This window comes from Cavia porcellus, unplaced genomic scaffold (genome assembly GCF_034190915.1).
Source record: "Cavia porcellus strain 051 isolate PalLab524CR breed Dunkin Hartley unplaced genomic scaffold, mCavPor4.1 scaffold_1, whole genome shotgun sequence".
In the NCBI taxonomy this organism is placed as follows: domain Eukaryota; kingdom Metazoa; phylum Chordata; class Mammalia; order Rodentia; family Caviidae; genus Cavia; species Cavia porcellus.
Window position 1 is genome coordinate 148,039,002 of NW_026947484.1, and position 25,033 is coordinate 148,064,034.

Below are 25,033 nucleotides of genomic sequence, written 5' to 3' on the forward strand. Positions count from 1 at the left end.
ACTTTGGGTTTTTATTTACTTTTCTAGTTTCTTAAAGCAGGCACTTTATCAATTTGTGGTTATTTCTCTTTTCCATTGTTAGCATTTAAGTTTTCTAAATTTTTCTTTAAATGTGGTTTTTGCCTTTATCCCACAGATTGTGATACGTTGCTTTATTTTCATTCAGTGTTACGTATTTTTAAAAATTTCCTTTGAGTCCCCTTTGACCCATGTTGAGAAAGTTTTTTTTCCTTTAATTTGTTAAGATGGGATCTCAGTATGTTGCCAATCAATTGTTCTTCCCGTTTTAGCTTTCTGAGTATCTGAGATACACACTGCCATACCTGGCAGACCTGGTTGAGAAAGCATAATTTGATTTGTAATTTAATTCCACTCAGAAAATATACTCTAAGAGGCTTAAATTATTTTAAATTTGCCTAAATAGGTTTTCTGGGCCACAACTGAATATATATGGACTTTAGAAAGAATATGTGTTCTGTTTTTTATTACTGTTCTAATAGCAAACTGATCCCATCGATTGATGGTATTGGTCAACTTTCCTATGTTCTTACTGATATTTTCACTTAGTAATACTTTTCAATAGTCAAGAATGGGTATTCAAGTCAACTATATTTGGAGATTTTTGTGTTTTCCTTTGAAGCTCTATTAGTTTTTGCTTTATGAATTTTAAAGCTCTGTTGTTCGACACATATACATTTAGGACTGCTTTATCTTATTGGTCAGTTAAACTTTTTAACCTTTTGTAATGCCTTTCCTTGCCTTTAATATGTTTATTTCCTTTGAATTCTACTGTATATGAAGTTCTAGACATTTATGCTTTCTGAACTTAATGGTAGCCTGATATGTATTTTTTTTATATTGAGCCCAGTTGTATCCTTATATGTGAAAAGAGGAATTTGTAGACAGCATATAGTTAAAATGAAGTTTTAATGTGCCAGCCTGTTTTAGCTGATGCATTTATAGTATTGACATTTTAAGTAATTACTGATATTAAAGTTGTTTTTTTCTTTTCCCTTGTTTTCTGGTTATGTCTTTTCTTATTTTTCTTTTTCTTTCCGTGAATTATTTGGACACTTTTTAGAGTTACATTTTGATATATGTCACTTTCTATGTCATTTTGTACAGTTTTCTTAGTGGGTGCTTTAGGTTCTTACTGTCCGCTGTTGACATCACTTTGAGTTAACGTAGGAACCTGTATTTTCAGTTAAGATGTCTTACTTTTTACTTTCTAAATATAAATTTATTTATTTATTTTTGTAGATAGCATGGCTCTTCTTAGTTTCTTGCTAAAGGAGTTATACTAGCCCAAGTGAAAGTGGACCCCAAATGGTTACATTATGCAAGCTGTGAGATTTTTGAACTGTGACAGGGGACTGAAAGGGCATTCTACGCACTGCAAGGAAATCCTCTCTTCACCTTCCATGAGCCACAAACACGTAAAACCCACAAACCTTCAGCCAGTTGTCCTTAGCCAGTCCAATCTCTGCCAGGAACCGCATAGGTTCTTATGCTGGGCACCCTGGCGCTGAATTACTTCTCATATTCTGGATGCTTGATGTAATGCCGTTGCAGGCAGATTTTTTTCTTAAATACCTTGACCAGTTGCTTTTTATCATAATCATCAGTGAATGGCAGGATTCTTATATGACATCATCATCCTCAGTGCCAGTAGGAAGTAGGTTCTTAGTAGCAGACGTACGATAAGATTCCCTTTCCTTGTTGGAAATGGCCTGTGCAGTCAGGGGGTGTGAGGAGAACAATTAGAATCAGGACACATAATTTATAATATTATTTTATGATGGTCACCCAGAGTTAAACAAAAGAAAGTGCAGGAAATCTGTCCCGAACACTAAAGACACAGAATATTGACCATGGGCCTGGATTCCACAGCAGTGTCTGCATGAGTCCAGATGAAAACCTAGAACCCATGACAATGCCTCCCAGAAGTCCAGCTGGAGGTCTAGAGCCCACGAGAAGGACTCACGCCAGTCTGTTTTACAGATCTGTGTTGGGAAGGCCCAAAGCTCAGCGGTGGAAGCTATGCCAGTGGGGTGAAGGAGCTGTGCTGGTAGGTTCAGGTTCTACACTGGAGTCAAGAAGTCATGCTCATAATAAAGACCAGGGCTGTCCTGAAAAGCACTGCAGTCATCCTCAGCTACATGGAGATCCCAAACTTCTCTGATGATAAGAACAGTTGAGGAAAGCCAGCATGACGAGTTTCTCCTGGAGATTAAATGGCATAAATCTTCCCTTCTGGAGCTGGGAAGTGTTGCTCCATGTAAGGACCAGAGCTCCTCAAAGTGAACACAGTCATTCTCACCAACAAGGTCCTGAGCTCCTCTGATGACAGTGGTCGAACTCACACTGGGAAGCCAGTCATGAGAACCGTTGGCTCAAACAGCAACACGTAGAGAAACCCACAATGCCTACCTTCTCTTTCTCCTTTATGCTGGCAACTTTTCTCAGGTAGACCAGCTATGCTCAGCACCATGCTGATTTTAATTCAGCTGGCATTAAACTAACCATCAGTTTTTAATCCACAACATGGCCTGTGGAAGGCAGCTCTGTGGAAGGTGGGGAGAAGGATGTGAATCGCTGGGAAGCAGGGAGCTCAAGGGGGAGGTATCCAAAGCCTTGGTGATGGCTTGGTGACTAGGTCCTAAATACAATTTTAAAAAGTATTTTGTCTATGTGCTTTGGATACTACACCAGTGTTACATGTTGCATAAAATGTGATTAAAGAATTTTATGAGGTTTGTGGTAGTCCATTCTGTATACTTTTGTTTTCACCCTTTCTGTTACTCTCTTTTCATTTTTGAAAGTCTCAGACTTGTATTACCATTTCTTTTATTAATGCGGGCTTCAGTGGTTGTGTATTCAACCATTACCACTTTATAACTGAGATCATCCATCAAGTTTTAAATTTTAAATTATGTTTTTCTTATCTATAGTTTCCATTTGGTCTTCTTTTATACTAGTGGGGATCAAACCTAGGTGTGCTTTACCACACTGAGCTATATCCTCAACCCTGTTTATATTTTGAGACAGGATCTTACTGTGTGTGTTGCCCAGGCTGACCTCAAAGTTGTAACCCTCCTGCCTCCCAAGTAGCTAGGATTAAAGACGTGTACCACTGTGCTCAACCATTTGGTTCTTTTTAAAATAACTTTTATTTAATTCCTGATATTGCTATTTTTTCATTTGTTTCAAGAGGATTTAAAATTGATTCATGAAGCATTTTATGTTAAAAATAACTGCTTTAAAATTGTTAGTCATTTCTAGTATCTGTTTTGTCTTGATTTTGACATCTTTTCTCATTCAGATTTCCTGGATTTTTGTCTGAAAAATGAATTTGCATTGTATCCTTGACATTGTAGCAATGTTAGGGACTGCTCGTCCTATTTAAATCTTACATTGAGCAAGTAGTCAGCATTTTGAGATGTAATGTGTGGGTTCTGGCCTACCTTTGTGCACTGTAGCTCTGGTGACAGTTTAAATTTTTAGAGCCAACACAGTGGTATTTTGCAACTTCATTTTGTGATGCTGCAAGGGTTCTGCCTCTCCCTGCTGAAACTAAAGCACTTCCCTGGGGTGCCCCTTCTTAAAGATGAAGAAAAGGACAGAGGTGCTGGACCTGGGTCTCCTTATACATCTGGTTAAAGGGAAGAGAGACACAAGTCTCTGCTGACATTGCTTCAGTTAAATGATCAGGCTGTCTGAAATATTCTTACCTGGGAAATGGGAACAGAGGCTCCTCATAGGGCTTTCCTTGACTTTCTTTTGATTTGGCCAGAGAGGCCAGGGTTTTCCTGTGTAAGCCTATTTGTCTGTTGGAGGACTCTAGTGCCCAACCTGGGATATATAGGCGGTGATAAAAGAAAACCCAGGGAACTCAGCGGTTGTTCCTCAGGTCTTGAAGTTCTAGCCATCTGCCTTCTTACTCCCATATTTGAAATAATCCTATTTCATTGTCTGGTGGATAATTTTGAGGGGAGTTTGTTGCAGGTAAAGTGGAAGAACTGGGGAAAGTAAATCCATTTATATTTTGACCCCAAGTCAGAATGCATTGCTTTCTTACTGTTTTACTCAATGGAAAATACACAAAGGGCATTTCTGTTGCATATCAAAGATTAGTGTGAGCATTCATGTGACAAGCACTCATGTAACATTTTGGAATTCCACCTTTAATCAGCTGTCTTTTTACATAGAGTGTCATTTTATTTGATTTTTATATAAATCATAGTTTTCCAGACTTAGGTATTTGGCATTTAAAAAATTAAGTGAGTCTATGACTTCAAAAAAAAAAAACAAAACAACAACTGCTGACAGTATTTTTTGCCAATGACAGAATTTGTGCTTGCAAGACAAAAATCAGGGTTTTGGAAATTTTAATCCACCTGTGTGAACTTGTCAGCTCTCTAATACCTAAGTGCTTTTCTGATGACATCTTTTTTTTTCTTCCCCAGAGTGTATAATGAAATATATCAACATTTATATGTCTGCACAGCTGTCTAAACCAGTGTTTTGCAGTGACTGATGCATGATGTTAAAAAGTTTTGCATAGATAAAAGTTCTATTCAAAGTGCAAAATAAACCATTGACTTTTTAAAAAGCTATCACTGATATTACTGTATGCATTTTGAGAGTACATAGTATGTGTGTTTCATATGTTTAATATGTGGACTCATGTGTGGCATAATTAAATGAAGTAAATTAGCATGCCCACCACTTAGTTTACCTGTCACTTTTTATGTTGAGACATTTGAAATTTGTTGTTGTAGTTATTTTGAAATATACAGTAGTCATGTATTGAGCAACGATGGTATATACGATAATAGTAATATAAGATTAAAATGGAGCTGAAAAATCCTTACATTTTTACTGTATCTTTTTGATGTTTAGATGTGTCACAATATACAAATACTTAGCGTTGTATTACAGAGGCTTGTGGAATTCTGTAGAGTAGCATGCTATGTGTGTGCATATTCTAGGAGCAATTGGTTTATATGTACTGTACAACCTACATGTGTAATAGTGGGCAAAGTACTCTAGGTTTATGTGTGGGTGCTCCATGCTGTTTGTACAATGACAAAATTGTCTAATATATATTTCTCAGGCTATATACCTGTCATTATGTGTAATCACATGACCGTACAATACATTATTTTAGACTGTAGTCACCTACTGAGCAGGAGAGCTCAAATCCTGTTCTCCCTGTCTACCTGAAACTTCATACCCATTTATCAACTGTTGCCCATACCTTTTCCCTCCCGATCCCAGCCGCTGGTAGTCATCCTTCTATGCTCTGAATACAACTGTATTAGATTCATATGTAAGATCAATCAATATCTGTCCTCTTGTGCCAGGCATATTCACTTAGCATAGCATCACTCTAGATTCATCCATTTGGTCACAAAGGACAGGATTTCCCCCTTTAAAGAGTAAGTAGCGTTCCATTATACATATATACATACTTTTTCCTTTATTTGTGTATTGATAGACACTGTTGAGATTTGAATTTAAAATGGCCCCCAGAACCTGATGTATTTGGAAGGTGACTTGATTATTGGGGTACTGTAGCTCACTTGTTGCTGGGACGTGGGACCTGGTCAGAAGAGGAGGCCCAGTGGGGTCATGACCTAGAAAGGTGCATCTTCCTCTTCATCTCTCCCCTTCTCTCCATGTTTCCTTGCTGCCATGAGGTGAGCAGATTTCCTTCACTGTGTTCCTCTGCTTTGCCCTTTCTGCCTTGGAGCCAAACGTTGAGCCCAGATAAAGCTCTCCTTCTTTAGGTTTGGGTGTTGAGTATTGTGTTTCAGTGATGGTAAAAGTGCCTAAGACAGACATGTAGGTATCTTACAACTTGTGAATAATGAGGCAGTGAACAGTGATTTCAGATCCTTCGGAGAGAATATTCTCAGAAGTGGGATTATTGCTTCACACTGTAGTTCTGCTTTTAGTTTTTTTGAGGGCCCTTCATATTAAATTACATTCTCATCAACAATGTGCAAGAGTTCCTTTTCTCTATGTTCTCCAATATTTACCTTTTGTCTTTTTGATAGTAGCCATTCTAACAGATGTGAGATGGTTTTATGGTTGCCATGTTATGTATATTTCCCTGATTATTAGTGATGTAGAGTAATTTTTATATAACAGTTGACTATTTTTGCGTCATCTTTGAGAAGTGTCTTTTCATATTCTTTGCCCAATTTTATCTGATTATTTTTCTTGACATTTGGGATATTAACCTTTACCAGGTGTGTAGTTAGCAAGTATTTTCTTATATCCTAATAGTTGCTCTTTGCTTTGCTAATTGTTTCCTTTGCTGTGCCGCAGCTTCTTAGTTTGATACAATACCATTTGTCTATTTTTGCTTTTGTTGATTATACTTTTTGGATTACATACAAAGATGCAAAACCCTAATCAATGTCAAGTAGCTTTTTCTCTGTTTTCTTCTAACAGAATTATAGTTTTAGCTCCTACATTTAAGTTTTTCTTTCATTTTTGAGCTGGCTTTGTACAGGTGTAAGATAAGGGTCTTATTTTGTGGTATAATTTGCTATGGTTGGAACATGATTTGTCCCCACATGATTTGTACCCACTCATGTTGAATTTGATTGGCATTGTGATCATCTTAGAAGTGGGGCCTTTAGGAGGTGATTGGGCAGAGCACTCATGAATGGATTATTCATTTTTGAATTTGTGGATTCATAGGTAAATGTTGTTGATGGAGTGACTTTATTATAAAAGCAGCTTACCTGGCTGGTTGGCTCTGCCTTACTGTATGATGTCTTTTGCTGTGTTTTGTCACAACACAGCAGGGAGCCCTTACCAGATGTCACAGCCATGTTCTTGGACTTATCTTTCAGAGCATGAGTTAAATACATTAAGAGATAAATACATAAATACATTAAGAGATCAATTAATGGAAGAGACTGTCCTTTCCCTTTGGTTTGAAAGTCAGTTGACCATAAAATGTGGATTTATTTCTGGCTCTCCTGTCCTATTACATTGGTCAGTGTGTTTGTTTTTGTGCCAGTGTCATTTTGTTCTGATTCTAGAGAACAAATATGTTTTGAAATTAGGAAGTATGTTATATCCATAATTGCATGAAAAGGCTATGAAAGTAGTTTTTTCTTGCAAGTGCAGATCTCTGTGATATCAGATTTTCCCATATACTTCAGCTGAAACAACTTAATTTGAATGTGTAAGCATATGTAAAAATTCATCTGTCGTCTATGAAGCAAGATATTAAAGAGATTTTTAAAAAGTGTAAAACAATTTCAATATTTTTCTTTTGCATATTGTAGTCATTTTAAAAATAAATTACTTTTGTTAATATGTGATAGTTTGATTAGTAGTTTAAAAATTTGGTATGAGTGTCCCTGTGCTATTGTGAAAGATGTGGCTTCTCTTATTTCTAAGTGAGTTTGTTGTTTGTGTATAGGAATGCTGTCAATTTTTGAGTGTTGACTTTGTTACATTACTGAACTTAGTTATTATACCTAGGAATCTTTCAGTGGAATTTTGGGGGTCTTCTAAGTAGAGTATCATGTCATCTGCAAATAATGATAATTTAACTTCTTTCTTTCTTATCCCTATTCCTTTTATTTCTCTCTCTTGTCTAATTGCTCTGGCTAGTATTGGGTGTCCCTGTGTTTCACATTATTGCTGTGCATAGTGTGTATTTTGATAATCCCTCATTTGAGAGTTTATTTCTGATACCGTTTTTTCCAGAACCTCATTAAGTTGCTTTGTTTTTTCCACTTCAGAGACACCTGCTTGGGATCTTTCACATTGTCCCATATTATTGCCCCCGCGTTTGCCTTTGGTGAACGGCATGTCTGGTGTAGCATCTTGTTTAACTGTCTTCTCATTTCTTTTCTTTTTTTAGTTTAATTCCTGGGGTGATGATTGTAAGTTGCCTACGGTGGGTTGCTTTATTGGGTGTGTTTAGGACCCCTAGGTGATGATTACTTCTCTGAGGTATCCTCTGTCTCTCTACAGAGGCCTCTGGGGTGGTCAGCTGTCACTGTGCATCCCTGGGTTCAAACAGCTTCTCTCGTGCAGTGAGTCTGGCTCTGGGAGAAGGCGTCACCAGCTACCACCTTCTTCTTTGATGAAGTTTTTCTTTTTTTCTCTCTGTGGGCTTCATTTCCCACTTCAGATCTTCCTGGGTCCAGGGGGCCCACTTCTTTCCTTCTTGTCTTCCTCGTGATGCTGTATTCCAGCGTCTGGGCGGTGACTCTCAGCGAGACTGTTTTCCCTGCTGCTTACCGCTCTACCATCTTCCTGGAAGTAGCCATTGATATTTTGATAGAAATTACATAAAGCTTTTTTTGTTTTTGGTAATATGACCACTTTGATGATACTGTTTCTGACGATCTGGAAACAGGCTGTCTTCTTATTTTCTAATATCCTCTTTTTTTTTTTTTTTAAGTATTCCTTATAGAGGTCTTTTACCTCCTTGGTTAAGTTGATTCTGAGGTATTTAATTTTTTTGGACGCTGTCACAAATGGAATTTTTTCCCCACTTCCTTTCTCTTGTCAGGCAGGCACTTACACCAACTAAGCCAAATCCCCAGATCCTAGAATTCTTTTAATTTTGTATTCCACCACTTTGCTGAATAATTTATCAGTTCTGAGAGTCTTATGGTAGAGTTTTTGAGTCTTCTATATATCACTTGTAAATATAGTTTGATTTCTTATTTTCCTATTTGTATGCCTTTTACTTATATCTCTTATCGCATTAGTTTGCTAGTCTTGAATACTATATTGAACAGGAGCAGTGATAGTGGACATTATGTAATATTTGGTATGGTGGCTAACATCCCTTTACACATAGTTTTATCATTAAGGGTTGTTGGAATCTTTGTTGAGTAGAATTTTCTTTCATTAGTAATTCTTTCACAATTCATCTTTAGCAAATGCTATGATCTCCACATATATCTCACATTGTTAAAAGCCATCTAAGGTTACCCACAGGGACTAACTCAGATTCCCTGTGTGTCTGCAGGCTGCTGAAATGAGAGCGTGATCTTTTTGTCTGCCTCTAAAAAAAAAAAAAGCTACCAAGAGAAAAGCACTTGTCTTTGCTGTCCCTAAGTAGTCTGATGGGAAGGTCATGGTCATAATTCTGAGTTCATTAGGTACTTTTGATGCATATTAAACTGATGAATGAAGACTGAAATTTATACAGTAACCCATGTAACTGTTTTGAAATAATGAATACTAATTTATAATAACTAGAAATATTTCATATAAAAATTTTTCATTTTGATCACTGATAGAGTGTCAAGGTTTTCTATAAATGATTTGTAATCATTCTCATTTATATTTTCTCCAAATGCTAAAGAACTGCGTTCTTTAGTAGAAAGTCTTGTGGTATAATTTCAATTTAAACTGATATAAACTCAAATATAAAGAAATAAAATATTAAAATATTTGATTTATGCCATCTTTTTCCACAATTGAGATTTATAATTTCCCGTTGGAAAACTAACATTTGTTTTATTGTATCTTTTATCTTAGTTTTAAAAAAAATTTAACTGATATGCAAAATATAAAATTAATACATATTAATAGGATATTCAATAATGTTCAATACATCTAAAGATTGTATAATGTTAAATCAGAATATATGTATTGTCACCTCAAACATGTGTCATTGCTTTTGGTGAAAGCTTTCCACATTTTTCTTTTTGAAACATATAGATCGTAATTACTATCTCTGTGCCCTAGAGCTTTTTGCTTCTGTCTGTCTGTATTCTAGTACCTATTGATCAACCTTTTCCTACACCTTCAATGTCCCTGCTCTCTGGTAACCACCATTATACTCCCAACTTCTGTGAGATCAGCTTCTTTAGATTCCACATGGGGTAATAACATGTGATACTTGTCTTTCTATTCCTGATACTTGACTTAATGTTATGCTTTCCAGTTCGATTCGTGTATTAAGAATGGCAGGATTTCATAGTATGGATAGTATTTGTATCTGAACAGTCTTTCATTGTGTCTGTATACTACATAACTTCAACCATCTTTTCATTTTAAAGAGAGAAAAACAAAATTTCAACACAAGATAATTAGAGAATGACAATGATTAATACATTGCATATTGTTATCTTTAGAGTACAGAATATTGGCATTTAATCGTTCAAACAATATTAGCACAAACCTTTTAATGAATTAAGAGAAGTTATTAGTTTAACTATCATACATATGTGTATATATATATATATATATATATATATATATAATTCAGCTTCTCACACTAGGGAGACAGTATGACGTTTACACATGCAAGTCTGATTTATTTCACTTATGAGTATGGTCTCTAGTCATATCCATTTAGCTGCAGAAGCCTTGGTTTATCCTTCTTTATGGCTGCATGGTCCTCCATTGTGTAAAAATACTGTATCTTTTTAGCCATTCTTCAGTCAGTGGTTACTTAGGTTATTTCCAAGGTCTGGCTATTATAAACTATGCTGCTACAAACATGAGTGCACATATATCACTGTGGTATGATGATTTTAATTCTTTTGGGAAAATACCCAGAAGGGGAATAGCTGGGTTGAATCTCCAGTCCTAGTTTTTTGAGGAATCTCTACCCTGATTTCCACAGTGGTTGCACCAATCTATATTCCCGCCAACAGTGGAGAAGGGTTCCTTTTTCCTCATAGTTCCTCCAGCATTTGTTGTGGGTTGATTTCTTGATAATAGCCATTCTTTCTGGATGAGGTAAAATCTCAGTGTTGTTTTAATTTGCATCTCTCAAATGACCAGTGATGTTGAACATTTTTTATGTATTTGTCATTTGTATTTCTTCCTCTGAGAAGCGTGTATTCATCTCATGCTCATTTTTTTATTGGGTGTTTATGTTTGGGAGGTCCAATTGTTTGAGTTCATTATATGTTCTTGGTAGCAATCCTTTGAGAAATATCTGGCAAACATTTTTTCCACATATTGTACATTGTTTCTGTACTCGGTGGTTTCTCTTTCTTGATGTGCAAAAGCTTTTTAATAAGATGAGATCCCAGTTGTTAATTCTTTGTGATTGTTCCTGTGCAATGAGGTTTTATTCACTTTGCCTACACTATCTTCAATAATTTTATGTATATTGTTTTTGAGATGATTTAATGTTTGTTTTAATATTTAGATCTTTAATTTATTTTGCATTTTAATTTAGTGCATAGTGAAAAATAGGGGTCCAGTTTTAATTGTTGGCATGTGCAGAGATGGTTTTTGCAGCACCATTTGTTAAAAAGGCAGTCTTTCTTCCAGTGAAAGTGTTTGGCACCTTTGTCAAAGGTAAGGTGACTTAACGTATCTGGAGTTGTTTTTGCATCTTCTAATCTGTTTCCCTGATCTTCAGGTCTGTTTTATTGCCAATCCACACTGTTTTTAATCACAGAGGTTTAAAGTATAATTTCAAGTCAGAGATTATGGTGCCCTTTGTTATGCCTTTGTTCCCTAGAATTGTCTTTGCTGTATTCTTCTGTTTCCAGATGAAGTTTAGTATCGTTTTCTCTAATTCTGTGAGATATGCTATTGGAAGTTTGATCAGAATTATATTAAATCTGTATAACATTTTTGAAAGTATTTAGGAATCTCTCCATTTCTTCTGTATTTTACATCTTATTAGAATACAAGTTTTCAAAGTAAGCTTTGATGATTTTCTAGATTTCTGCAGGATCTGTTGTTCCTAGGATGTCCACTCATTTATTGATAGACACTTAATTTGTACTGTTTCTTGATTATTGTGAATAATATTGTAGTGAACATAAGAATGCAAATGTCTCTCTGACTTACTATTTTTATTTCATTTGGATATATACTCAGTAATGGATTCCACTGGATCTCCTGGACTCTCCTGGAATTCTAATGGATATTCTGGATCACAGGGTTATTTTAATTTTTGCACATAGGTCCATGCTGTTTTCCATATGTCTGTCCTAATTTAAAATGTTCGATTCTTGTTCTCCACAGTTGCTAGCCCTCGTTATCCTTAGATTTTGGGTATTAGCCATTTTTGCTAGGGTGAGGTGAATTAGTTCATTGTGCTTTAGATGATGATATTTGATTTTTGAGGAAGAAAATTTCTCCTGTGTAACTTGCAGAATCTCCAGTAAGACATTCTAGAGCATGATGGGGGAAAGGTAGTCTTTTTTTCCTTTTGTTTAATGACTATATTTTATGTATCTTTACACTTTTGGTAGAGTTCTAGTTAAGGCTTTGTCCTCTGGTTGTGATCTTTTGTTTGTGATGAACCAGCTAAATGGATTGGGAAGCTGAGAAAGAAAAGCTTCATGAGTTCCTGTAGTCTCCTGGGTACATTAGTAACATTAGTAACTTAATCTCTTTTTCTGACTGGTGTTTGTATCATTTTTACCCTCACAGTCTACTTAGGCAGCTGCCTCAGATTCCATAATGGAGGAAAGATGATTATTTTAACTCTATGATGTTTAGTTGCATGTTTGGCAGGTGAGATAAATATTATGTGAAAAAAAATGTTCTGAATGAACAAAACGAGAAATTCATTGTTTTGTTGTTGGCTCCCTACAGAGAATGATAAATAAAGAACAGCTTAAATATTTTTGTGAAATGATCGCAGGACTCTTGTAGATGGCACTAAACAAAACAGGAAAGCATTGCTTTATTCTAAAAATATATTGAAATTCCATATTGGAATCACAGTATGATTTTTCAATGTTTGACAGTTTGCATATTCCTATTTCTAACCCCACTTCTGGCCAAAACCAGCTAAATTTAATTGAAATTCAAGTCAAACTAAGCTGTGAGTTTTGTCTCTTCCCAGTCTTTCTGTTTGTGCTGTAGGGGAAGTAGTTGGCTTATGATCAATTCTTTACCTTCTATGGCCATCATGAGCACTGTGGATGCTGTAGCTGTCGCTTCTGGAGAAGAATCAGCAGTGCTGTCCGCTGCTCAGTGCCAGCCATGGTTGCACTTTGACTGTAATAGCTGAGCCTTCAGTGTTAAGTGAAGCTGTGAAAAGTAGATCATAAAGTCATTTCATCTGAGCCAAAAGTTCTAAATTAAAAAGTGGAATGTAGTTTCCCTCCCCACATTTAAGATTGTGTGTTATGTTGTAACTAGAAAATTTGAAGATTTTTTCCCTCCAGAAAGACTATATTTCTAAAACAAATTTTTATGGATTAATATGCAAGTTCATTGGAATTGTTCATTTTAATTCTCATTTTTCTCATATTATAATTTGAGTTTTTTTTTTTTTTTTTTTTTTTTTTGGTCAACATCCCTTCACTTTGTCATCATAGCTATCAAAGGGTGTACAAAATTCCTTTTTTGGTAATACTAGCTTTAAATTTGTATGTTATTCACATACTAATCAGTACTTACTAGATGATTGTCTGTCAGTCTATATTTATCTATCTGTAGCTCACCAATGATGGTGACTATTTTAGAGCTTTCAGTGATAACAAACAGCCTGCTTTGGCATGTGTGCTATAGGTTCACCACCATACAATTTCTTATGACTTTCAGCTGATCAGAGATGTAAGATATATAGTCATATATAATTTTATAAGATCTTTTGACTTACCAAATTTAAATATTTTAATAAAATTGGAAAAGGAAAAGGGTAAAATGGCTTTATGAAAATGGAAATAGGTCTCAAAATAGTTTGATGGAGCTGTTTCAATTGTTGCTTCTACTTGATTAGTGTTTTAAAAAGTTCATTTCCATTGCAATTTGTAGCATAGAAATAAGCCACCATTTATTTAGTGAATACCTATTTCAATAAGTGCCTTTTGAATTAAAAGTAAGTAGTGAATCATGAACTGGAAAAACCCGTTTTGTGTTAATATACATAAGAGAATAGGATGGCATAACCAACTTTGACTAATCTAATAAAACTGTTTTCAAGGTTTATTTCGCTTTTGATGTAATTTTTGAGAGAGAATTGTTAGGAATGAGGTGGATAACCCAGTTATTAAAAATCACTCTCCTGAGAATTTGTGACTTATTCACAAAGGTGGAAGAAACAGTTCATACTCAGTAATTTATATCCCATATCAAACTATTATGAGTAAAATATTGGAGAACTGCTATGCATACAAATTATGCCTAATTTAAAAAAAATTATACTATATTATATGTCGGGCTCTGCTTTTGTTCCTGCTGCTCAGAAAGGGAAATCCTATCCCATTTGTTTTCTTCCTTTACTATATTTCTCTTTCATATACATTTTTTATGAAAAGTTAAGTAAAGTAATTTGAAAACATTTTTCATATAAATATGATATGTTACACATTTTTATGTTCTATTTTCCTTTTCACCAAAGGACTTGAGATGTGTTGATATGGTGCTACTTAAAAATAAACCATGGCATTGTTTGTCATGAGCATAGAACTATGTGCTTCTTAAGGTGCTGGGTTGTGTCTTCCCTTCTGTTTCACTGATCTCTTGAAAGAAGATGGTACATACAGAGGGTTTACTGTAGAGGTCAGTCATGGTAGAGTTGGTGATCCTGAACATCACTGACAGTGTAGGGTTGAATTCAAGGCCTGAACTGGGTCCTGTAGAACCCCAAACAGCATTAAATTGACTACCTCTTTAATCCTGGCTTTTTAATTTGTCAAATGAAGAAAACAGTTCTTACTAAATTGGTTCTGTAGTCTTGTGAGGATGCGGGGATTAACACTGGATGCCAATATAATCTGCCTTTCCTATAATAGAAGTGTATCAAGTCTTATTTACAATATGTATCTTCATCTGCAAAAGGGTAATGATAATGGAATTGGTCTCAGTGTGTTTTTGTAACTATTATAAAAGAAACCTAAATAGGTACTTAACACAGTGCTTGATTCAGAACAAGTATTCATTCATTCAACAAGTGTTTATTGTTTATCACATTCCAGGTGGTTTTCTAGTTGCTTGGGCTAAATGAATAGAGCCAACATTGTCATCTTATTTATCAGTTTGTAATGATGAGAAAGATAGAATGAAATCATTAGATCATAATGTAAAACTGCTATGATAAATGCTGTGAAATAAAGATGCTGGTACAGAATAATGTCAGGGAAGGTGAATTCTAATTAGACAAAGGCTGGAGACAGGAGAGATTGGATTCTAGGCAGAAAGAAGAGAATGTGCAAAGTCTATATTTTAGGAGTGATGCGTGATTATAGTACAGGAAGTGAAAGAGAAGATAGTTTAGGATCTAGATGGAAAAAAAGGAATGCTAGTAGGCACTTGGATTGGTTTGGTGTTCCACCAGGGAGCCAGAACCTCAGAAAATGATGTAGAATAAGAAATTTATTACAGAGATTGGAAGATGCCTACAGAGGACTTGTGTTTCTGTGTCTGGTGGTGAATACAGGGTTGGTATGAACTGGACCCCACAAGAACAAAGCCAAAATCTGTATCAAACTCTTTGTTTGACTTTTGCGACCCTGGAATCAATCTCTTCTTTCTTCTAGTGTCTCTAATGATACATATCACCACCTTTTTTTTTTTTTTTAACAGTTTAGGGACAATATATTTATTTATTTTTTGTCTTTTTCATTTTTATCGGTACCAGGGATTGAACTCACGACCACACACTTGCAAGGCAGGCGCTTATCGCTGAGCTAAATCCCCAGCCCCAGGGACAATATATTTAGAGTAAACGGTACAAATCTTAACGAATCAGTTTAAATATACCTGTGTAAGCATCACCCAGGTTAAGACGTAGTACACTTTAAGCAAGCATACTTCATGACTCTTCTCTCGTTAAAGAGTGTGGAGAAAATTAGAAGAGAAGCTACAGATGGGGAGAAAAGTACCCGCAAGATACATCTGACAGAGAGCTGTTGTCAAAAATAAGTAAAGAGGAGCCAGGTGTGGCTCATACCTGTAGCCACATACCTGTAGTCCCAGCACTTGGGAGGCTGAGGCAGGAGAATCACTGTGAGTTCAAGGCTACTCTGAACTGCATAGGGAGAACCTGCGTCAAAAAGGCAAGAAAAAAAAAAAAAGATAAAGAACTATTAAAACCTAATAATTAGAAAATAAGCATTCAATTAAAATCTAGGTCGAAGACTAACAAATATCAAAGAAGATACATAGAGGACATATTTGCTAATGAGATGCTGTACAATGTGTGTCAATAGGAATTTGTAAATCAGAATGAAATCCTGCTACATACTTCGTGGAATGGGCAGAATGCAAAGCACTGATAATATGAAATATTGATGAGGATGCGGAGCAATGAGAACAACATGTATTTTATGGTGAGTGACAGTAAAAATAATGTGACTACTTTGGAGGAGTCACTACTTTGGAATCAGTTACTTGGAAGCTGTCAAACACATTTATACCCTACCCATTCTTGAGATAGCCTATTAACCTATTAACTTATAATCCACTATTTGCATGAATGTATTAATCATTCATGAGGGCAGTGCCCTAACCACCTCATAACAGTTCCACCTGCTCTTATCTGTAATATCTTGTAACGGGGATTACATTTAGGGGTGTGGCTGAGTAATGTCCTCAGAACCTTGCCCACATCCCTTGTACATTAGCACTTCATAATAGTGTCCCTGCTCCCCACTGCCTGCTAGGATCTTTGCTTGAGTGCTTCTATGGACTCTCCTGGAAGCTTTGGGACTGGGGCCTTTTCTTTCCTTTCTAGGCTGCCTCTTACTACCAGGTTACCTGCCTCTCCAGGCTCCCCATCCTGGCCCCAGAAGATGAAAGGGCCATCACATTAGCCCACATGTACAGTAGTCTTCAACAGCTGACCCACTAAAGCTGTATGTTTTACACTGGTTCTCCCAAGTTTCCTCAGAGATTGTTTTGGCTTGCGTTTAGGTGTCTCCAAAGCCTCATGTGGTCATAAGGTGTTTTTGAGAGGTGACTAGAGTGAGTGGTGCTGGTATTAAGGGTATGTGATTAGTAGATGGTCCACTGATTGATCTGGCATGGTTCTGGCTATAGTTAAGGTGTGAGTGCTATATCTGTCCGAGGGAGGTTGGTCTGCTTACAATATAAGGCACAGAAAGAGTCCTCTCTTTGCGTCTCTCTGTCTCTCCCCCACTCCTTTCTCCTGGCTTCTTTGTCTCCCCCTCCCTCCCCCTGCCTCTTCTTCTCCCTCTCTCCTTCCCTCTCCCTCACTCTTCTTCTCTTTTTCTCTCTCTGTCTCATTGCTTTGCCACCTTCTGGCTGCCATAACTTGCTTCCTGCTGTTACTTTTGCTGTCCCCCACCACTGTGAACTGTTTGCCCTTTTGCCAAGCCTCCTTGCCTTGGACTCCGCTAATTGTGGATTGAACCCTCTACAAACTGGGCTAACTGAATCTTCTTTCCTTTAGCTTTTGTTGCCAGGTATTTTGTCTCACTAAGGAGAAAAGTAACTAAGACAGAGATTAAACTCCAGCTGCTCATAAAGTAGTAAGCTTTTACATCGTTTTTGGCTGCCATCCCATCCCTATCCTACTTCTCTACATTGGTTTCTGTATTTCCCCAAACTGCTGGCATATGAGTCTTCCTAAAAGGGTTTGTTTTTGGGGAACCTAAACTAATACAGACTACTAACTAAATGGTAGATAGGAGAAGAACTATAGTTCAGTTCCTTAATTTGTAAATATCTTTTAATTTTTAACTTCTTTTTAGAATTTCTACTTGGACCTGTTGTATTACTAACCTTGGACCAGGTTGTATTACTAACCTGATTTGCCAAACTAAGAATCAGAATCTCAAAAAAGACTATTTCCACACTAATTAGGAGAAGATTTCTAGGATTTTGTCTGTGTCCTTTTATTCTGTTCATGTCTGAAAGGAAAATCTTTTAAGTGAATTCAGTATGTACCGTGTGTTCCTAATTTTCTCTTACTTGGGTGTGAACAGCACCTCATACAAATATAACTTGTAACTTCACTGTTGGCTATTTTTAACATGATGATGTCAGTCTTGGCTTGAATTCCTGGAGTCCAGGATCAGTTAGTTTACATTTTGATTTACTCTGAAAGTGTTAACCTCAGAGGTGGTATAGCAAATATTCCAAGTGCTGAAATATATATAAAATACTGTGATTCACAGTCATAACCCTGTGTACCACTTAGCAGCCAGTTTCTTGAAGTCACCACATTTACTAATTATTATAAGAAGTTTTTTATTGATGCTCTCCGTGAAAATTCATGTTGGCATACAATTCATAATTGATTTCACATCTTTAGAAGATTCTAAACTTTCACACTCAAGTTGTCAGTTTTGATTGCAATAACCCATTGTTAGGCTCAGAAGACATTTCTATATTCAAGGGGAAATTGCTCTGTTGTGTACATTTCCCACATTAATAAGTAAAAAACACCAGATTCTCATTTTGAGAATTAATTTTATAGTCAAATAAATGTGTTTATATATAACTTATTATTTTTGTCATTAAAAGGAATAAAAAGAATCTTAACACTGACCCAGCTGGAAAGCAATCAGGAAAACAATCCCAATTACAATGTGTTAACTGCAGTACAATAATCTCTGAAAAGAGATTAGGATGTCAGAAAATGAAAAGGTATACCTTATTTCTTGATAGGCAAAACCAATATTATCAACCATCCATATTTCCAAAATATAATATTTACATTTAATGCAATCCCAATCAAAATACCAACAGCATTCTTCATGAAAGTAGGAAAAAAATCCTGAAATTGTTTGAAAGCAAAAGAGATCCAGAATAGCAAGAGCAGTCCAGAGCAATGCAAACCAAGCAGGAAGCATCACAGTCGTAGAATTTTTTTATATTACAAAGCTATAGTGATAAAAGCAACATGGTACTGCATAAAATATACTGATCAGTGGAATAGAATCGAGGATACAAAACAAACCCAGACACATCCAGCTGATCTTTAGCCAAGGGGTCAAAAAACATACTCTTTAACCTCTTTAACAAATAGCCTCTTTAACAAATGTTGCTGGGGAAACTGGTCATCCTTATGCAGAATATACTAAAATTAAATCAAGATAGTTCAAAGACCTAGTAATAAACGTAGACCAAGTCTGCTGGAATATAGAATAGATAAAACTCCTGAAGGCATAGGCATAGGCAAAGACTTTCTGAACAGAATCCCTTTTACACAAGGAGTAACATCACTAATCAACAAGTAGAACTGTATCAAATCAGAAAGCTTCTGTGCAGCAAAGGAAACAGCCAGCAAAGTGAAGGACAGTCTACAGAATAGGAAAAAGTTTTTCAGGCGTTCCACTGACAGAGGGCTAATGTCTAGAACACACAAAGAACTAAAAAAACAACAACAACAACAAAAAAAAAAAACAAAAAACAAACCCCAAAGACCCATTTAAAAGCTGCACACTTAAAATTAATAGACACTTCTCAACAGAGGTAGTGCAAATGACAAATGGTTAAATGAAAATGTCTTAGGTGTCTTTGGCCACTGGAAAAGTACAGATCAGAATAACATTGAGATTCCATCTTTCTCCAATAAGAATGGCTGTTAGCAAGAACTCAAAAAACAACAGATAATGGTGAGGTTGTGGGGAACAGTGAGTTTAACTCTGTAGGTGGGACTGTAGAGTAGTACAGCCTCTATGGAAATCATATAGACATTCCTCATAAAACTAAGAATAGAGTCCATTTGAACCAGCTTGATGTCTTCTGGGTATCTTCCTGAAAGCCAATGATTATGTGCATACCCATGATTATAGCTGCACAACTTGTAACGGCTAAATCTCAGAAGCAATGCTTATCAACGGATGAACAGATAAAGGAAATATCACACACACACAAATATACTGACCAATGGAACAGGATTGAGGATACAGAAGCAAATCAGCCATAAAGATAAATTTGAATCATTTGTAGGAAAATGGATGTACCTCAAGGCCATAATGCTGAGTGAAATAAATTAGACACAGTTAAATATCCAGTGGTTTCTCTTAATATAAGAATACCAAGGGTAAATAATTAAAGAGCAAAATAAAAGGTAGATGATGGGAAATATGGAGATAGACTTTGTGGAGATGGGAAAGGGCTATAAGGATGGGGCAAATTGGAGAGGAAGGGGAAGTACCATGGATTAGGATGCAGTATGTATATGTACTGATTCCCCACAGTGGATGGATTATGTGTCACAAACATTCTAACAAAAAAATTTCTTAATGCTGACAAAACACACAAGTAAATTGTATATACTTTTAAATAGAAGAATGAAGTATAAGGAAACTTCCTGTGACCATTAATGTTCATTATTCAGATTTTCACCACAATTTATTACCTTCTTTAGTGCAGGAAAATTCCATTGACTGTTACATGGCTTGACCTTATGAGCTTCTGACACTGATGCTGCTGATTGTAATGTGTGGAAATGGAAAGTGGTGGCCACATCAAGACTGCCACCTGGCTTACAGCTGACACAGTTATAGAGGGTTTTCAATGTGGATTTAACCACAAAGTAGTGTGGTTTAGAATCAAAGAAATAATGTAGTAGATGTGGATAGTCTATTATCTACTCATGTCCTCATTTCTATTTCAGAGATAAATCCTATAGCTTGTTCTTTGTATAGCTGTTCACATCCATTTCTGTGGTGATTGTCTAGTTTTTTAATTTTAGATCTTGGTTATATTTGTTGTATTTTATTCTAGAACCTTCTTCCCTAGGAAGTATTTTAAATCAGATTTTTGGTCTCCTTAAATGTAGCTGATCTTGTAGGATAATAAGTGTATTAGGGTTCTTCAGTGAGTGTGTGTGTGTGTGTGTGTGTGTGTGTGTGTAGAAAGTGAAAGAGAGAGGAAAGAAGGACGAGAATGAGTGAGAAAAAGAGGACAGGGGAGGGGAGAAGGAGGAGGGAGGAAGATTGAGAGAAAGAGGGAGAGGAAGGAGGAGGAGGAGGATAGTATAAGGAATTTAAGGAATCAGCCCTTTGAGATTGTGAAGATTTATAAATCTCAAATAGGTAGAGTAGACTGCAAGGCCAGATACTAGATACAGTTGGTATTCACTTTGAGTTCATAAACAGCCTGAAGGTAGAATTCTTTTCTGGCTGGGGGAAAGTCAGTTTTCTCTTACAGTTCCAACGGATTAGATGAGGGCCACCCACATTTTGGAGAACAATTGGCTTTACTCAGAGTCTGCAGGTTTAAATGTTAATTTCATGTACAAAGTATTTCATAGCAATATCCCCACTGGAATTTAAGAAGTATCTGAGTACTATGACACCACCAGTTGACATGTAAAATTAATCATGGCAGTGAAGTCACTTCCATTCATGATCTTATTCATGTGATGGCAGAACTGGTCTGTGATACTTAGCATTTTTAAGTGAATTAATCATTCCTCAGTGATTTTAGCAGTTTAATAGTAGGTGACAAGTTTAAGTTGTCACATTTTTTACCATCTTTGAGGTGATGAGGCACTCCTGTCTGCTGATGACAAAGCAGCAATAAAAGAGTTTGAAATATGGCATTTCTTAAATAATCATTAGGTCTTTTTTTGGTACTAGAATCAAACTCAGGACCTTGTATTTGCCAGGCAAATGTTTATGTACTGAGCTATATCCCCAGGCCTTATAAGGACTTCTAAACACAGAACAAGATTCAAGGTGCTGTGGAGAATGTAGAAAATAAAAAATTTAAGACACTTATGTTTTAGTTGTTTAAATAAGATTTTGAAATACTGGGTTTAATAAATAACAGAAGAAAACAATAATACTGGTTGGGAGAATATTTAAAATTGCATTCCACATGTATATAATAAGATGTATCTTTTCATGTATTGATGTAAACAAGTCTTTTTAAAAATAGATTTTGTAAGTTGTAGCTGTGTGGCAAGGCCATCCAACCTAGTTTAAGCCAAATAAAAACAAATGGCCATTTTTTTAAAAAGTGCCTTGATTAAAACTGTTCTAAAGAATACATTGTTTGCTTTTGCTAATAAGACTTGTATATTGGATGATTTTGAATACAAGGTAAGACTAAAACATATTAAGTCCAGATATTTTGAAGCACAACTGAAAGCCAGCTTTGTTGGTCAAGTATAATGTTTAATTTATAACATTGAGATCCATGCTGTGAGATTATTATTACACATATCTTTATAGATATTCTAGGGTTATTTTGGGGTATATTTATAGGTGATACAATTAGTATATCATAAGTTTTGGGTGAATTTTTATTTTCAGATTTTTTGAGCTGATATCTTTTCTGGAAGAAAACAATGTATACACTGAAGGTAGGAGGCACATTTTTTTTCCTTGTGAAAGCACCTAATACAAGGGCTTTAAAAAGGTTTAGTGCCTCAACATGATACACCGTGTGATGAAAAATTGGACAGATAATTAAACTCACAAATAAACTGGTGATAAATCTTTACATTATTGATTTTCTGTGTGTGGAGAGAGAAGGTAGTGAGCAAGAGAAAGAATAAATTAAAAAATCTGTAATATTATGTGAGAGTCTCCTGGGCTGCATTATTGCGCGCCACTGCTCAGCTTTATGCACGGATTCTGTTCTGCATTCCACTGTTGTGTTTTAGAATGAAGGACAAAAATAGTTCTTTTCCTCTGCATGTCTATAAAAGGACTGGTTTCATGGCAGAAATTATGGTGCCAATAGATAGTTTTTTAAAGACTTGAAATGACTTTTGGGAAATACTCTTATTTTTAAATGAGCTAATCTCATGAAAATACAACTTAATTTGGTTTTCTTAACAGATGGTCTATTTGGTTGAAGTTATATTTTTATTTTTTTCCAAATATGATCTTATAAATTCACTTTGCATCTAGTGTAATGATCTGGAAATGCAGTGCACTTACTATTCTTTTGTCCTTAAAATCTTACAGTACATATTGGTTTGCCTATTAGATGCATACAGAGCATTAGTGGGCTGTGCCTGCAGTGTTGCTCTTTTCCTTGAGGATTTTCCAAACTTGGAGTGATTCTTGGGCCATGGCTTAATTTTAATGGGGTTTAATTTAAGTTAGAGAAACTTGACAAGTTTATTTGACTCTACAGGTCAGAACAATTGAAATTTTCTGCTTTTAAAAAGTCAAGAACCTTTTAGAGTATTGTGTCTCCTGATACAGTGGCAGCATTTAGCTCCTTAGTTAGAGGATCTATGTTTAAGATTGGAGAATATGTAAATTAAGACACTTTTTAAGCTGCTGCCTGGTAACTGTGTCATGGAAGCAACATGTAAGGAATCCTCTTCTTTTATTTGAGTTGGGGAATTTTAGGCCAGGATGATTTTAAGCAAATTTCTTCATTTAAAAACCAACTTTAAAAGCAACGCTAAATTCCTTCCAGAGTCTGTGGAGAGGGACTAAGGGGGCTGGCAGCTGTAGGTCTGTATCTTCTCAGATTCAAATCCAGTTTATGAAAAGCATCTTGTTTTTGTCCACAGTCTGACAATCCCAAATCGGACTCTCAGTAGTTTCAGTTGGGCTCTGCGTTCAGAATCCTGAGTTGCTGAGCCACCTCTATGGCCTAGAGGATGACAGTCCTTAATTGTTTTAGACTGAAATCATTAATCTATCCTTGGAGTTCGGATCACTTTCAATTGTATTTGGATTACATGTGAAGGAGTTAAACAAAATGCACCATATTGAATTTTTAAAGCTGAAACCACCTGAGGGACAGTAACTTCAGAAAGGGCCATGGGGCTTGTTTTTCCCTCAATCCAGCCAGCTGTAAAGAATGTTTAGAGAGCAATAGCATTTGCTTACAAAGGTTGGAAATTAGCCTTGATCACCAATAGTTGAGTTACAAAAAACCTGAATAAATGTAAACCCTTGTCTTCCACTAGCTTCTGTACTGCCCCCAAAGTATCTCTTGATGAGGTCCCTAAATGTATTACTACCTTTGTCCAGATGGCCGTTTTTCCTGCACAGATTTATTTTGTGACTACAAATTAGAAAATCATGATTTGATCATTTCTTCTGACTTCACCTTTTTTGGTGAACATCTCCACGTACATGGAAAATTAATACAACTTTGATATTTTTCTCTTGTGAATCAGCTCTTATGTTGCTTGTGTTCCTAGATCTAGCTGGCAAGTACTTGTAAGAACTAAAGGGGTGATGGGGCTTTCTCTCTCCCACATGGATTGAGAGTGAAGGGGCAGTACTTTACCAGAGTAGAGTTGGGTTACTTTTAACAGAAAGGGTAGATACGGACCAAAGCTAAAATGATAAATGTCCAAAAATCAGTGTTCCAGTTACTTTGGATTTTAGCTGATCTACCTTTTTAAAACCCAAGGTAGTAATTTGGTTTTTTTAAAAAAATTTAGTATTAGTACATGTTTGTAGTACATAATGTTTACATTCCTTGTGGGGAGTTGGTTCAAATACATAACATCACATAATTCCTTTTTTGGTAAATACCGCCCCCCCCCCTTGATCCCTTTCCTGTGGTTTTTTTTTTTTTTTTTTTTTTTGGTACATGTTTACAGTACACATGGGTTACATTCCCTGTGTTGAGGTGGTGCTGTACGTGACACATCCCAGGTTGTTTTATGATCCCCTTTGTCTCCCTTTCCTACCACTCCCCATCTCTTGATCCCTTTCCCCTTTGAGAAAGGACTATCTCACTCTTTCTTCTTACCTCACTTTTATTTGTTCTTTATTTACATTTTAAGTTTCTCATATAAGAGAAACCATGTAGTATTTAAGCTTGCATGTCTGTTTTATTTCACTTAACATTATGGTCTCAAGGTGCATTCATTTTTTAACAGATGACTCAAGTGTGTCTTTCTTTATGACAGAGTGTAGTATACATTGTATGTGAACACCATTTCTGCTAGAGCAGCATGCCAATTAAAATGCACAGTTAGCTGATGGTAAGAGAAACAAAAATAACAATGGACTAAACTAGAGGGAAGTTTATTTTCTCTGGAGATAGCAGTTTTTAGATTTTTGCAGCATTTCCAACATAAAATCAATGTCATTTTAAAATGCCACAGCTTTGGTCACCAGGTCAGGAAAGCAAATAAATGAGTCTCTATCTTCTATTTCCCTTCAGGTACTCTACCTGGAAGTCCTGCTCAACAACTTCCACTTCCTCC

At 36.0% G+C, this 25,033-nt stretch overlaps 1 protein-coding gene across 4 annotated transcripts in view; it reads left to right on the forward strand.

Moving 5' to 3' along the window:
* Positions 1 to 25,033, forward strand: part of Ttll7 (tubulin tyrosine ligase like 7) — a 130,533-nt gene that overhangs the window by 9,002 nt on the left and 96,498 nt on the right. The window contains exon 2 of one of the 4 annotated variants that reach the window (XM_063257677.1): positions 16,131 to 16,250. The exons of the other annotated variants lie outside the window; for them this stretch is intronic. The gene's annotated coding sequence lies outside the window, so the exon portion shown is untranslated. The remainder of the gene's footprint in view (positions 1 to 16,130; positions 16,251 to 25,033) is intronic. 4 annotated transcript variants of the gene reach the window in all.